Genomic DNA, 15,348 nt, shown 5'->3' on the forward strand with positions numbered 1-15,348 from the left:
ACTAGGATAGTCTGAGGTCTTGTTCTTAGGCTAAAGCCTTTGGCTAAGCAGCAGAGGCAGCCATATGCTCAGAAGCATATGGTCACATCCTCACATTCCAAACCAGTCACATTGAAATAAGGTGGTATTGGGCTCAGGGGTGACTCCAGGCACCAGCACGCCAAGTGCATGCCTGAGGCAGCAAGCCACGGGGGGCGCTCTGCCGGTCGCCGCGAGGGCAGCAGGCAGGTTGCCTTCGACGGCTTGCCTGCGGAGGGTCGCTGGTCCTGCGGCTTTGGTGGACCTCCCGCAGCCATGCCGCTGAATCCGTGGGACCGGGGACCTCCTGCAGGCAAGCCGCTGAAGGCAGCCTGCCTGCTCTGCTTGGGGCGGCAAAATACCTAGAGACGCCCCGGATTGGGCTGTTAGGAAGACGAGCCTATCATCAGAATGCCCATCACCACCAGATAAAGAAACAGATCTTAAGTGATAGCATCATGTCTGGCAAGAAATCACTCATCAGTGGTTGTGGTTGTGAAACCCTCATTTCTGTAGTTTTATCTTTATGGCCCCCACCTTTCTATTGTTAATCTGGTTCTCTAATTGTTTCTGTCTGCTGTATAATCAATTTTTCTAGGTGTAAGTTAATTAGGGTAGTGAGATATAACTGGTTAGAGAATCATGTTAGGATTGGTTTGTTAAATTTCAGTAATTGGAAAAATTGGAATAATGCTTACTGTTGGGGGGGGGGGGATGGGAACAGGGACACAGGCAAGGCTTTGTGGCATCAGAGCTGGGAAGGAGGACATGGGGTAAATCCTCTGCGTTGTCAGAGCTGGGTATGGAACACTGGGAACAGACTCTATCGGTGTATAAGCCCAAATGATGTGAAGGGCTTCATAATGTTTGCTTGGACACTAACCCCAATAAACATCGCATTGTCTGTGCTTTGGACTTCTGGTCTTTTGCTGCTTACTGCGTGACAAGAACCAGGGAAGTGGGAGGGGGGAAGGAAAGCCCTCTAACAATATGGCCTTAAAAGGCTTTCTGAACTATGGTGACTAATGAAGTGGTGAGGAGATATATATAGATTTAAAGTTCTAACTCCCACTGGATAGAGATAGCAAATGAGGTATGAAACAGCACAAAGGTATTTAGTCTCCACATTTTAGTTGGGGGTGAATACCCTGGGCCTAAAAGACCATGGGAGCATGGTCAGATATGATAGTTCCAGTGCCACAATCGGTGACAGAACTGATCAAGTCTTCTGATTTTAAGATACAGTCCAACGTTGAATGAGCTGCAGGGAAAAAGAAATGTTGTCTTTGGCCATAGGATTACCCAATCTCCACACATCTTGTAAACCTCAATCAGCCATCAATGTATGAAGTACCTGACTAATATTAGCGTGTTTACATGGAGATGGAAAAGATTTATCAAGGACTGGGTCTAGAGTTTCATAAAAGTCTCCAGCTATAATATAAGTATGATGGCCCATGTCACTTATACTCATGAAAAAAAACCTGGGGTAACCGTAGTTTGGCCCATAGCGATTGGCAAAGATGATGATAGAATTGCCAGTTCCAGCCTTGAGAATACTAAATCTTCCCCCCACCGTGAGACCTTGTGCTCAGAATACTAACAGTCAACGTTTTATGTATTAGTATAGCAATACCACTGGCTTTAAAATTAAAGCAGCTAGAAATTGAGAGGCCAACCCAATCTCTATTCAGTTTAAAAGCCTTGAGTTCTGTCAGATGTATCTCCTGGAGCACGGCAATATCAACATTCTCTTTTTTTAAGCATTGAATATTTATTTTTTCTCTCAATAGGGTTATTAAAACCCTTTATATTCTAGAACACACAGAGCCATCGTTGTTAAGATATACTGAATAAAATTGTGAATAAATAAGAAACTGCCAATTTTCTTAAACAGCATACAGTTCTTGCATAACTAAGCAGCAAAAGTTACATAATCTGGGAGTAGGGTGTCACCAAAGGAGCAGGAAGGAAATGCCCTGTGACTTTGCACTCCATATGCTTTATAAAAATATGCTTACATGTGAATATGATGTAACTAGAATATGCTTTATGCAAAAGGTCTCTTGTAAGGCATCATTACAAAGTTTATGATCTACTGAGTGTGTTCATCCTATTTGCATGTATTATTTCTATGTCTGAAGTTAGGAGAATAAGCTATAAACTTGTCTTACTGATGTAAACATGTTAAGTGGAAGCCATTAAAGAATCAATGAACTGTGAATGGGTTTGTTTACCTGCAAGCCTTCCTATGTACCTGTCTTCCACCTACTAGGTAATGAAGGAGGTCTTACAATGCAGTGACATGTGATCATGTTCCCTGAACTGGAATCCATCTTAAACCTGGTGCTTTTCCATTTAGAAGGAGGGGTGGAGACCCAGAGAGACAAAAGATTCTCGCCTTGTGCCAAAGCTATAAAAGGGGGTGGAACATAACAAAGGGGGATGTCAGTCATGAGAAATCCCCTAGTTACCATGTGAACTAACAAGGACTGTACCAGGGGATAGGAAGGTGTCTAGTTTGTGAAAGAAGCTTATTGGAACATCTCTGAGGATGAGATTCACCTGTATTCAGTTTCTTAATGTATGCAAAACATCTGTTAGTCTATAAGGTGCCACAGGATTCTTTGCTGCTTCTACAGAACCAGACTAACACGGCTACCCCTCTGATACTTAATGTATGTAGACTTGCGTGTTTTGTTTTATTTTGTTTGGTAACTTATTTTGTTCTGTCTGTTATTACTTGAAACCACTTAAATCCTACTTTTTATACTTAAAAAAATCACTTTTGTTTATTAATTAACCCAGAGTAAGTGATTAATACTTGGGGGAGTAAACAGCTGTGCATATCTCTCTATTGGTGTTATAGAGGGCGGACAATTTATGAGTTTACTCTGTATAAGCCTTATATAGAGTAAAACGGATTTATTTGGGGTTTGGATCCCATTGGGAGCTGGGTGTCTGGGTGCTGGACATCAGAGTACTTGCTGAGCTATTTTCAGTTAAATCTGCAGCTTTGGTGTGTGGTTCAGACCCTGGGCCTGTGTTGCAGCAGGCTAGCATGTCTGGCTCAACAAGACAAGGTTATGGAGTCCCAAATTGGCAAAGAAAATGGGCTCAGAGGTAGTTTCAGCACATCAGGTGACATTCCCAATGGGGTCTCTGTGACCAAACCTGTCACATGCTCAGCATGGGAGGGTAACAGGAGGCAGACAGAAAGAGGAATTAAATAAGGAAAGAGCAAATCAGAAAAGAGAGTGGAGCGATAAATACACATTTAGTACCATGCAATCAAAAAGAAGAATCTATTTTAAAAAGTCCAAAATACACACTTGACACCCAGAGTGGGCAGCCTGATCAGGTAAAACTTGGAGATCCTTACTTCCCCTGGGGCCCCACAAACATTACAAATACAGTAATCACCTATTACCATTAGAACCTTGATACATTCGTCCATAGGAAAGCACCATCTAATAAAGTAATGATAACATAGATATAGATGTAATTAATAATGAAATGATAGATTTTATGTTGATGATTCTTTCCTGTGAGATAAGGCAAAAGGAATTAAATGATCATAACCCTTTAATCCCAATGACAGAGAGAAAAAAGGAAAAGAAGGTAACATATCAATATCCACTAGCACCCATCAACTTTAGAGCAATCATATCAGATAGCATAAATTCCACACGGTCAGATAATTTCATACATGTCTTGTGAGGGTGGAGTTTGCAGATTTTTGAGGTATTTTTTTGCCTCCTGAGGAGAATTGAATGCAAGGGCGGCTCTAGCCATTTCGCCGCCCCAAGCACGGCGGCATGTCGTGGGAGGCGCTCTGCCGGTCACCAGTCCTGCGGCTCCGTTGGACCTCCCGCAGACGTGCCTGCGGAGGGTCCGCTGGTCCCGCGGCTCTGCCTGCGGGAGGTCCGCCAAAGCCGCGGGACCAGCGGATCCTCCGCAGGGACGCCTGCGGGAGATCCACCGGAGCCGCCTGCAGCCCTCCCGGCGACCGGCAGAGCGCCCCCAAGCACGTGCTTGGCGTGCTGGGGCCTGGAGCCACCCCTGATTGAATGATAGTGTCTTCTCACCATTCTTAATACAGAGCATTGCTAGGTATTTAATAAAATTCTTCAAGTTCATCTTCCTGGCCAATTGTTTTGCTTGGTTAAAAGCAGCGCTATTGAAGCCACATCTTGAAAGAGCAGTATTGTAATTGCTGGTTTTCACCATAAATAGCGCTTCCCCTCCACCCCGATTTCTTCAATACAAGCTCTTAGTAGTAAAGTTCAGGAACTTCACAATCAATATTCTAGGGTGACCTCCTGGGTCTGTCTTGGGGACAAGGGCTCAGTGTGCCTGTTCTATACCAAACAAAAATCTATTGGCATATCCAACTACTTAGTTGGCAGTTTAGGGACAAATTCAGAGGGTTTACTTTTCTCTATTCCTTCAGGGACACCCACTATTCTGATGTTACATCATCTTGAGTGGCTTTTTAGATCAAGTAGCTTGGTTTTAATAGTCTCGATATAATTACAATTCTTCAAAACTTGTAATTTGTTCTCTTTGAAATCATCTTCCACTTTAGAAAAAATCTGTGTTCTGCTTCACCCATCTTTCTGGATAGAGCTTGTAGCGCACTCTGAATATCAGTCATGGTAGTCTGTAGGGTGAAAAAGGTAGATATAATTTCAACAATATCTGCAGCAACCTGTTGTACAACCATCAGCTGTGTTCCAACAGGCTCAGGCACCGTTTTGTTCATAGAAGGCCGGGAGGCAGATCTTCTCTTGTTTTTGTGCTTTCAGTTTAGGAGAGGAAGCTGCAGAGCTAAAGGTTATCTTGAGGGTTTCAGTAGTTTGGTGCAACATTTCTTGAGGTTCGATAGTGGATTTTCGGGGATGATGTTTGGGGATTCCCTATGGGCTGCTTCAGAGCTCAAACAACCTGCATCCACCTCAATCGCAGCACCTTCTGGTGTCTCCTTCTTTAATTATCTTCAGTGAAAAGCAGCTGGGATACTGCACTTAGGAGTGAGTTTAGAGAAGAGCACTAAAAGTTAAGGATCTGAAGGGAATGACTTTATTAGAATCTGTTAGATTGATTAGTGATCTAGTATACTGTATGTCTCCCAAGGACAGTTACTGACGCTCTATTGCATAGGACAAATAAAATTAAACTGAACAAAATACTAGAAAATGTACTATAGGGAACAATTGTATATTGCTAAGTGGAGGGATGAAATATTATAAATTTCACTTATGAGTCCATGAACACATCAGCCATGCTCATTTTGGTTTTTAGTGTTGTTTGAGGTTGGGTCATAAAATATAAAATCAGGTGATCAGAAAATATTCTTGTCCATTTTATAATCCACTCAAAAAACTCCCTCCTAGTCTCTAAGATTTTTTGGTAGACTCCCTCCTCTCTGTCTGTTCTGTTAAAAATCCTTTTCAACTTTTGTCATCTGAAATAATCTCCGTGACATGGTTATTTATTACCAATGGGTATATAGAGTACCTACTAATGTGGCAAGCTGGGTATTTTTATGTATTTTTACAAAGTACTAAAACAATATATTACAAAACCCCACCTTCAAGTTGTAGCATTAAATAATCACTTTTATTCAGGAAATAATCACAGACAATCAGATAAAAGCTAAACTAGGGTATCATAACTATTTCAAACTCCTTTCCTGCAACTTAATGTGGAACCACTCAAGGGAGAAGGAGACAAGGAGAAACCAAGTGCCCAGTGCCCAGATCAAAGCTGGAGACTCTCTCTTTCTCCTCCTCACTACATTATAGAACTAAAAACATGATCACTCACCTATTTTAGGGTGTCCTGAATTCACAGGCGGACCAAAAGAAGGCAGCAGTGCTTGCTCATTGTTTGAGGGTGCCACCTTAGAATCATGAGACCAGACTTTAAGGTGCTATGGACTTGTGCTGCACTACATGGACAGAAATACAGTGTTGCCTTTCCCCACTAAGATGAAAAAGGATACTGAAAATATTAGTTTAGATTTGTTTTATTCCTTTATTTCCCTTATATTACATTTCTTGACTTGGCTTAGATGCTGTTATTTCCCTATTTCCTTCTGACCAGAAGAGACTACAGATCAGATTATGTTAATATGTATAACACACATTCATGTCATCAGTTATCATCAGTGTAGGCTCACACGTATTTAAGTGGGAAAAAACCTGATGAAACTATATGGAGTCACTATCAGCACCATAGACTTGAGGTACCAAAGAAGTCTGTGGAATATAAGGGCATGTCCACAAGGAAACTTAGTGCTTGGCAAGAGAGGGTGTGAATCTACAGCACAGTAGCTTGCTGCAGGCTAACTGGACATGTGGTCCCTACCACCATGCACTAGAAGTTCTGAAGTGTCCAAAGATGATTTCTAAAGCAAGGCCTAATCACCAATTGTTTAATTGTGGTTGGCAGCTTGTCTTTTGAAAAGCAACTAGCAATTCTCATTGTCAATAACAGACTCAATCATTTTCTACAAGTTGTAATCAGCCACAATGGACATGGATATGTCTCACAAGTCAATGCTTAAATGACTCCTCTTTCCAGATCCCATCTCAAAATCCATATTAATTCTTCTTGGCCTGAGACTCGAAACTAAATCTTCCCGTTTCATAACAATTAAATCCTACTCTCTGAACCTTCCTATTTTCCCCATGGTGACTCCTCCTCTCTGAAACTTAATTACTGTGTTCCCCTTTTGTAGTGCTCTTGCGGGGTATAGCAAAGATAGAAATTTGTTTGTGTCCAGCTGCCTTTACTTACTCCCATGTTTGTACCACAAAGACAGAAGTTTTCCCTAGCACTGTAACTCAGGTTGTCCAATATGGCTCATGATGAATAGGATTACCCACCACTCAGAATCTTCCATGGTTCTGATGTGAACTAAGCAGTTGTAATTATTGAGTTTGCTCAGTGCTGGAGTACATGAAACCCTAAGGTACTAATAGCAAGACAAATATAGTGTGACTTGGAGGCAAGAATTGTAGGTGCAGTAGCCCGGCTGCTATCAATAATGACTAAGTGGATGGCTAAGGAAAGTGTATTTTACTATGGGAGGCAGGAAAGGGATAGGTTTCGAACAATCTAGGTACAGAAGCATAAACTGTTACAGTTCAAAGTGAGCAACAGCAGTTCTTGTTTGGGCCCCAGAGGCAATCCAACTGAGAGTCAGTGCTCTTCAGGCCTAGTGCCTTGGATGCCCTCTCCAATCCATTCTCTATTCAAGCAAATAGAAGCTTGCAGGTTTCTGTTCTAGGATTATTAACGGCATGTCTTTCATTGGAGTTCTTCTGCATGGGCTCCCTGCACAGCTTCTGCTGCTGCTCCCTCATATGTACCACACAGACCTGCACCATGCTGTATTGTTTGGCAGTCATCGCCTGTTCCACATATTGGTCTACGTGGGCGGTTCCTTTCTGCATCAAGCTTTCCTGCAGCTCCTGGCTTGCTATGTGGTTGCTCCTTCACAACAGAGATAGGCAACTTTCTGTTTCAGGACTGTCATAGGTTTCACCCCCACTCTGGACCTTAGCGTATAGATGTGGGGACCTGCATGAGAAGCCGTAAGCTTAATTACCAGCTTAGATCTGGTTTTGCTGCCACCACTCCCAAGTACTAACTCCCTTCCCTGCGTAGTCTTGAGAGACTCCTTCACCAAATCCCTGGTGACCACTGATCCAAACCCCTTGGATCTTAAAACAAGGAAGAATTACTCATTCCCCCTCCCTTTCCCCCCCCCAATCCCCGATGAGTCCAGATCCAATCCCCTTGGATCTAAAAAAACAGGGGAAAAAATCAATCAGGTTCTTAAAAAGAAGGCTTTTAATTAAAGAAAAGAAAGGTAAAAAAAACAAAACCTCTGTGAGATCAGCTTGTATGCTATCTCCCAGACAACAGATTTAAAACACTGGATGTTCCCCTGGGCAAAAGCCTTATTACACACAAGAATACCCAAATTTGATTATTCCCCTAATGCCAAGACAAGTTACAAAAAGAAAATAAACATAAACCTATTTATTCTTTTCTAAAACTTACTACTCTGATAAGAGGCTGGTTCCTTGATCTCTTTTACTCCGGCTGAAACTGAAACTGAAACTAAACAAAGGAAACTTCCCTCCTTCCTTTTGAAACATCTTGTTCCCCCATTGGTTTCTCTGGTCAGGTGTCAGCTAGGCTAGGTGAACTTCTTAACCCTTTACAGGTAAAAGAGGCATTAACCCTTAACTATCTGTTTATGACAAGGATCCATCCCCTTACCTGGCCAGGAGAAAGGGAAGTGTAGTAGAGAGGGAGCTGATGGGAATTGTAGTCCCGTGGTTAGCAGATCCATCATGCAGTCATGGAGTGGATTTCTCTCCACACAACAGGTACTGGAGCTGGTTTAACACTTCTAAAAATGCTACATCTGTTTATTAAAGCAAGATAAACAGGGTCTAGAAGCCAGGGATTCATAAACTCTAATCCCGTATCTCTCACTAATTCCTGTAGTTTTAGGCAAGTCACTTAACTATCTCTTAATTCCCCTTTTGTAACATGGGATAATGCTTACCTACCTGACAGAGGTGTTTTCAGGATTGATTTGTTAATATTTGTAAAGTGCTATATAAGTGCTAAATATAATGACTGTTTACCTGTATTTGAATAGTTATGTGTGTTGACTGCGGTCAGTTTTTAAGTGTCTTTTGCCTTTGTATGAACAATGCAAGACGTCAGTAAATTGTATTGTACTAATACAACGCCTTTCATTTGACAGCCATGCCCTATCTCTTCCTTTGGTAAATGAGCATGGTATAATACAAATGGCATGATATCTCTCTTTGAGAAGATGGCATAACAATCTCTGCATCTTATATTAGAATCGCCTAATAGAAAAAGAGATAAAGGAGCATTATTGCTTCAAAGTGATTACTTTCAGTATCACCTAATTTTGGAAATTTCAGTCTCATTGGGATCACCTGCTCCAGCTGATAACTTTTTTTTTGTTTGTTTTTAATTTCTCCCTGGCTCATTCTCTGACAGTAAATAATGGGTTAGATAGTTACATGTGATTTGGTAAAAGTAGAATGGTATATAGCAGGGGTCGGCAATCTTTCAGCAGCAGTGTGCCGAGTCTTCATTTATTCACTCTAATTTAAGGTTTTGCGTGCCAGTAATACATTTTAACGTTTTTAGAAGGTCTCTTTCTCTAAGTCTATAATATATAACTAAACTATTGTTGTATGTAAAGTAAATAAGGTTTTTAAAATGTTTAAGAAGCTTCATTTAAAATTAAATTAAAATGCAGAGCCCCTCAGACCAGTGGCCAGGACCCAGGCAGTGTGAGTGCCACTGAAAATCAGCTCGCGTGCCGCCTTCGGCACCCGTGCCATAGGTTGCCTACCCCTGGTATATAGTCTAAGTGTAGTACTTTGTTAGACTACCTGAAAAAAATAAAAATGAAGTTGGCAGGTTAACCCATATTGAATTTGTGGAAATAATAAGAGCTGAGTAAAACTTGGGATCTCAAGTTCATGGGAAAATTTGATCTTTCAAAATTTGGTTTCATTCAGATCTGGCACAAATTCATTTTTTAAAAATTTCCTATAAACCAGAAATTCTGAAAATTTTTCCTTTTGTAAACATTGATTTGCAGTGTTTCTGCAAGAAAATATGAATAGCAGTGGCCAAACTGAAAAGAATCAGATCAACTTCATTCCAGAACTGAGAGGTTCCCTGGTTCGGTGGCTCTGGGGCCACCCCACTATTCATACTACCCTGGGACTAGGGACCCAAGGCCTTCCAATCTCTGAGGGTCAGCTGGTTTCCAGGGCTGCCCAACCAACTCTAGTAGTAAGAGACATAAAAACAATCTAAAAAAAAGAGTGACATTTCTGCAACCTCTTTAATTTGTCATTTTGGCCAAAGTGCATAAATAATTAAACATGTTGTAGGATAACTTCTGAACTTCCTCCTTTGTGTGGGGTCAGAGTTATATGATGCAAGAGAAATATCAAGGTTATTGCAGAAGAGTTTATCTGAATATCCATTAAATCCTTCCCCCTTCTATAATAGTGTCTCATTAAACTTTAACCTATCTCTCAGTACATGTGTAGAATATATTTATCTTGGGGGTAGATTCTGATATTTTTACTCATTCTGAATAAGTAGTCCCAGTGAAGTCGATGAGGCTAGAGGCATAGTATGTTGTTGCTCAACATGAGTAAGGGTATCAGATTTTGTTCTCCAGTATGTACCAATTTTATTCATTGTGACCCTTTTGCCCTTGTTTTGACATCTTGCCAGGACTCAAATTGAATGGAAACCAGAAGAAACGCTAATTTGTAAAATAAACTATACATCAAGGAATGCATTTAATCCAGTCACACAGATAAGAAAAATTAAACATAATGTCCTCATAAATGAAATAGAAAACCTGAGGGATGAGATAAAGCATGGGGCAGTTTTGTAGGGGAGAAACCTCTTGTCACTTTTTTTTATACACAATTATCCTACCTGTCCATGGGTGCATATGGTTAGTTAGCCATGTAAATGGCCATACACTCTCACAAATGCTTGTTAGGCACATAGTTGGAATAATTATGGAATGACTGTATAAGAGCACAGCTACAATTTCTGAACATACACATCAGGCTATTCTTTCTGAATATTTGGCCTATGCATCTATCTTTGGGGGAGGGGAATGGACTTCAGTGGATCACTAAATCACTGTATTGGTAATGCTATACAGAACCTTTCACCTTTAACATATGGGTTCAAATCCAGCCCAGGTAAGAGATGGATGAGAACTGTGACCATCAGTTATTGTTCTATGAGATATTAATTTGGTGGTCTCAGTCTAGTTCCACTTCAAAAATGCCCCTCTCTTCTCCCATTTGGCACCCCTATTGACAGTCACAGAAGAAGGGACAGGATTGAATGAGCAGGGAGACTAAGCATCTCTTTCCTTCTGAGACAGGATAATGGCACACTAGCAATGGAGGGTGGAATGTCCCCTAAAGAATCACTACTACTGCTTTTAGCAGAACCTAAGCATTCCTTCGTGGTTTTCCACAGTCAGTAAGTACTGATTGTACTTAATCTTGCTTAGCTTTGGGATCTGGATTTACAACATGGGACATTAGCTGCAGGATTCTAAGGAGCTGCTCTAGGAGTGATAATTTAAAGATTCTGTAATGTCTTTAGAGGAAAAAATGGAAATGGTTGCAACTAAGTAGTTGCATCAGCAAGTCACAGGTATGTTAAGGTTCATAATTTGTAATTATTAGATTTTGATACTCCGGATAGCTCAGCTCAATCAATTAGGCTTTATAATGTCAGCACAAGCAGGAAGGCATGACTTTATCAGTTTGGAGAACAGCCCCACTGCAGTTACATCACCTGTTTGGTCTCGCTTTACTCTCTTAACCAGGTTATTTATACCTAACTTGTTTACAATATGTCTACCTCTGTATTCCTCTTTTTTGTGGTTTTGGTTACAATTTTGTAAGTTGTTACTCAAGTAACTGAACCAATTACATTTTCCCTAATAACTATATTTCTTCTTTGCCCTATCTGGCATCATGCTTGCTAGCATGTGCATCCCACTGGTAATTTTTCATGCTTACCATACTGCAAAGTTTCATGGGACTTGCATTCAGCACCAAACCTGAGAAAAGTTCCTCCAATTATATTACAATATTTGATTATGCAATTAAACTGTCCTATATGGCTGCAAGAATAGGTCATGAAAATGGGTCCTTGATACATTTCCATTCCTTTTTAAGGGCATGTTTTACATAAGTTGAATATGCTCACGGTCATGTATATCTCTGTTCCCCTTGATCTAACCATGAGGGATGCTCACAGCTCCAGGATATATGTAATGAAAAACAATGACCTGACCAGGGGGAGGGGCAAAGAAATAAAAGTAAATCTCTATCACCAATTATCAGTGTAAAACATACATGGAATATGAAAAATAACCAAACATTGAACATTAGAAAAATAAAATTTTACAGAGTTGGGATGTCCATGTATTGACAAAAGGAGCTTAAATCAGTTTCTGTGTAGCAATAGGTAACTGAAATCTCCATTGCCATGCATTGACTGCTGTTTGTGCTGAAGCAGGGTAAACTAATTTAAACAGCATTAATAGTACATGGAGTACTAGCTGGAAAATAAACTTCTGATCCAATTAAAGCTGCTGAAAACTTTATTGTGATCTTGTTGGAATAAAATATAAAGGACTATCACATTTAAGGGTGGAAGTAGGAAAACAGGGAGCACAGATGCCCTAATAGTAATGCTGTCAGGCAGTGAATGTCTCCTGAGTAAAGCAATATCCAAGCAAGATTTAATTCTATTCATCCCAGACCATGAGATGGAAATTTACAGATATTTTTAAAATTACAGCATTTTCTCTCTTTTTCTATGCCTGATCTTTATGCTTTCTCTTTCTAATGCATCTCAGTTATCTCCACTTAGAATCCCAAACTTAGAACACAGATTAATATGGTGTGTGGATGCTAAGAAAATGGTTTCCGTCAAAAGAAATAGCAACGTGGACAATTTCTTAATTGTGATTCAGGTTAAGTGATCCGGAAAGTTCCAGGAAACACATTCACATTCTGAGCTTACCTATGAGCAGATGTATCTCAAACACAGAACTTTCAATGGAGCTTCAGAACCTGGAACACTAAAGTGAAGTTTTGCAACTGTTGTCATAGTTACTTTCAAAAGTCTGACACATCACTGCATAGTAACACCTGCTAGACCATGTATTAACTAACATTTTCCAAAACGTTTGAATCTCAAATAATAAATAAATCTTGACTATGAAGAGCTTCCACATTGCTTCTGTTGCTAAGGGAACCACTTTCCTGTTATCCACATGTTCATGTGTATCCACACTTTTTATGGCTTTGAGGGAGAAGAGGAAAACTCAAAAGAGAAAGAGAAAACATAATATGGCAATGAAAGAGGAAAAATAGCTGTTTTATACTTCACCTTTAAAAAAAAACATCTATATACTTGTGCCTCTGTGTCTGAGGGTGGAGGTTTGGGGAGGTGAAGGGAGAGAAGTTTGGCTTCCTCAGACATCAAGGGGCACAATCTCTTCTGATCTTCATTTTGTATGCCTAGCTTTGTGTGCATCATGGGCCAAATCTAAAGCCCACTAAAGTCAATGAGAAGCTTTCCAATGATTTCAGTGGGCTACAATGGAGTAGTGCAATTATATCTCATTATCTCTTCCATTCAAAACATATAGGATGCTGTTAGGATCATTAACATAGATGTATGAGCTATAGTGCCTTTAGTGAGTGGGAGTGGGAAAGAGAGAGAGACATGAAGCTGTATTCTCTGTTTAATATGACCTGATTTGTGAATTTGAGTGACTTGCTCACTTACATGTGAGTATGCATTATTTTGATGGTGTGATTTACATTTCAAGTTGGAGTTGGCTTTTGGGGTATCATGTTGTTTGGGGGAACTTTTGTCCCAACTTTTAGTTAATTAAATATTGGTGAAACCACCTAGAATTTGAGTAAGGTCAAGGCCCTCTTTAAAGAAATGTGAAGAAATGAATAAACTTGGGGAAACACATTTTTCTACACTGCTGTTGATGCTAGCAACTCTTGATAATATCAAAACAAAATGTATAAGGAATATTCAATTCAAAATGGTTTCTCTCTTTATGCCATATGTAATGAATTCTAGCTGCCTGGTCATGTCTATTTGATGCAAATATAAGAACATAATGAAAATGTAGAAATATAAGGTTAGCTTGAATTGCTTCTTGCAATGAGATTGATTAATATATAAATATAGCATGGAAACTTACCACAGTATAATGTACAATACATTTTTGACATGCCAGATAATATGGCAAGTGCATTAGAAATGCATTATTACTGTAAATTGTGGAACATATTAAAAAAAGCTTGGATGATACCAGATGTTTTTTTTCTTACACAAATGCTAAAGGAACTCTCTGCCTGACTAATAACTGTACTTTTTTACTCTGTTATTAACAAGAAATTGTATTATTGTCAGCACAAATGACAGATAGATTAGTATGTGTGTTTGGTGCATATAAAATAAACACTTCAGCTTCTAGATAATGGAATTGTCTAATGTTTCAGGGAATAGTAGCATAGTATACAATTTTAATCACGTTCAACTTGTTTTGTTAACATGGAGACCAAAGTATAAAAAAAAAGTGTATTTCTTCCTAGGACTACCCAATATCTTTCACTGCTGGGAACTGGTAAGTTAATTGTTTATCTTTTTTGAAAGTCAGTCAGTCAGTCCTAATATAACCCAGCAAAGATTTTACTGTTTTAGTCTAATACACATCAAAGAGAAATATCCTCTCAGTTTAGTTCAAAAGAATCCACAGAATGTGACATGGAAATTGAAAAAGTTCTAAAAGTGAGCCACCATGATACCCTTGACAATGTATGATATGAAGAATAACGACAATAAGGTTAAAAAAATACCCTATAGAAATGGAAAATATCTAGACTGTCACATTTGAATCAGTTGTGGAAGCTATTAAGTTTGTTCAGTTGTGAGATCGGCTCTTTTCTAGTTCATGAAAGCCTAAAACAGGGACTAGACTTCTAAGGCAAAATGGATTACAATTTTTGAAGTATTACAGTAATAGCCTGTTAAAATGCAAAAAAAGAATCAAATCCAATCTGTGATCATTTTTAGAGCAAATGTACACATTTGGAAAATCAAAGATATTTTCTGCCACTGACTTTTTTCCTGACAGAACTTTTTGCTAATATGTCGCTATGACCAAAACATTCACTTCCTGTCCAGACCATGAGTCCCAATATTTGTTTATATTCACTTGAAGCACAATTTTTTAAAATTGGGGAAGGATTTATAGCTTTTAGTACTATGAGGCATTAATACATCATGTGCAAACTCTCTGCTTCTCAATTTACATAAAACATAATGAAATAGACATATCATATCTCTCAAAGTGTTGTAAATTACTCCATTGCTTTTCTAAGTTTACTTGCTGATAAAAATAGTTTTGGCTGTTGGAAAGTTAAAAAAAAATGTTAAATCATGCAGCAGACATAAAAAATAAATACTCTTAATGGAGGCTGGGTGAATAGTTTATTCAAGAAATAGTAATTTGATCCAAATGTATCTATTGGCTTTCTGTAGTTGTTTTGCTTTGAATATGTTTCAGTGGCTTTTTTCTTTCTTAAAAATTAACAATATTCCGTTTTTATAATTCTGACTGGTAACCTTGTAGTTGCACTTACAGTGTAAGTCTTGCTTTATAGTATC

At 39.3% G+C, this 15,348-nt stretch overlaps 1 protein-coding gene and 1 long non-coding RNA gene across 2 annotated transcripts in view; one reads left to right on the forward strand and one right to left on the reverse strand.

Annotated features, from left to right (window-relative positions):
- CNTNAP4 (contactin associated protein family member 4) overlaps positions 1–15,348 on the forward strand; it is a 444,291-nt gene that overhangs the window by 91,457 nt on the left and 337,486 nt on the right. The gene's annotated exons all lie outside the window — the stretch shown is intronic.
- LOC120408408 lies at positions 7,186–11,932 on the reverse strand. The gene is made up of 3 exons (XR_005600675.1): positions 11,854–11,932; positions 8,317–8,464; positions 7,186–7,608 (listed from the first exon to the last, which is right to left on the reverse strand). It is a non-coding gene; the product is annotated as an uncharacterized LOC120408408 (long non-coding RNA).

Source organism: Mauremys reevesii, linkage group 6, assembly GCF_016161935.1.
Source record: "Mauremys reevesii isolate NIE-2019 linkage group 6, ASM1616193v1, whole genome shotgun sequence".
Lineage (NCBI taxonomy): Eukaryota > Metazoa > Chordata > Testudines > Geoemydidae > Mauremys > Mauremys reevesii.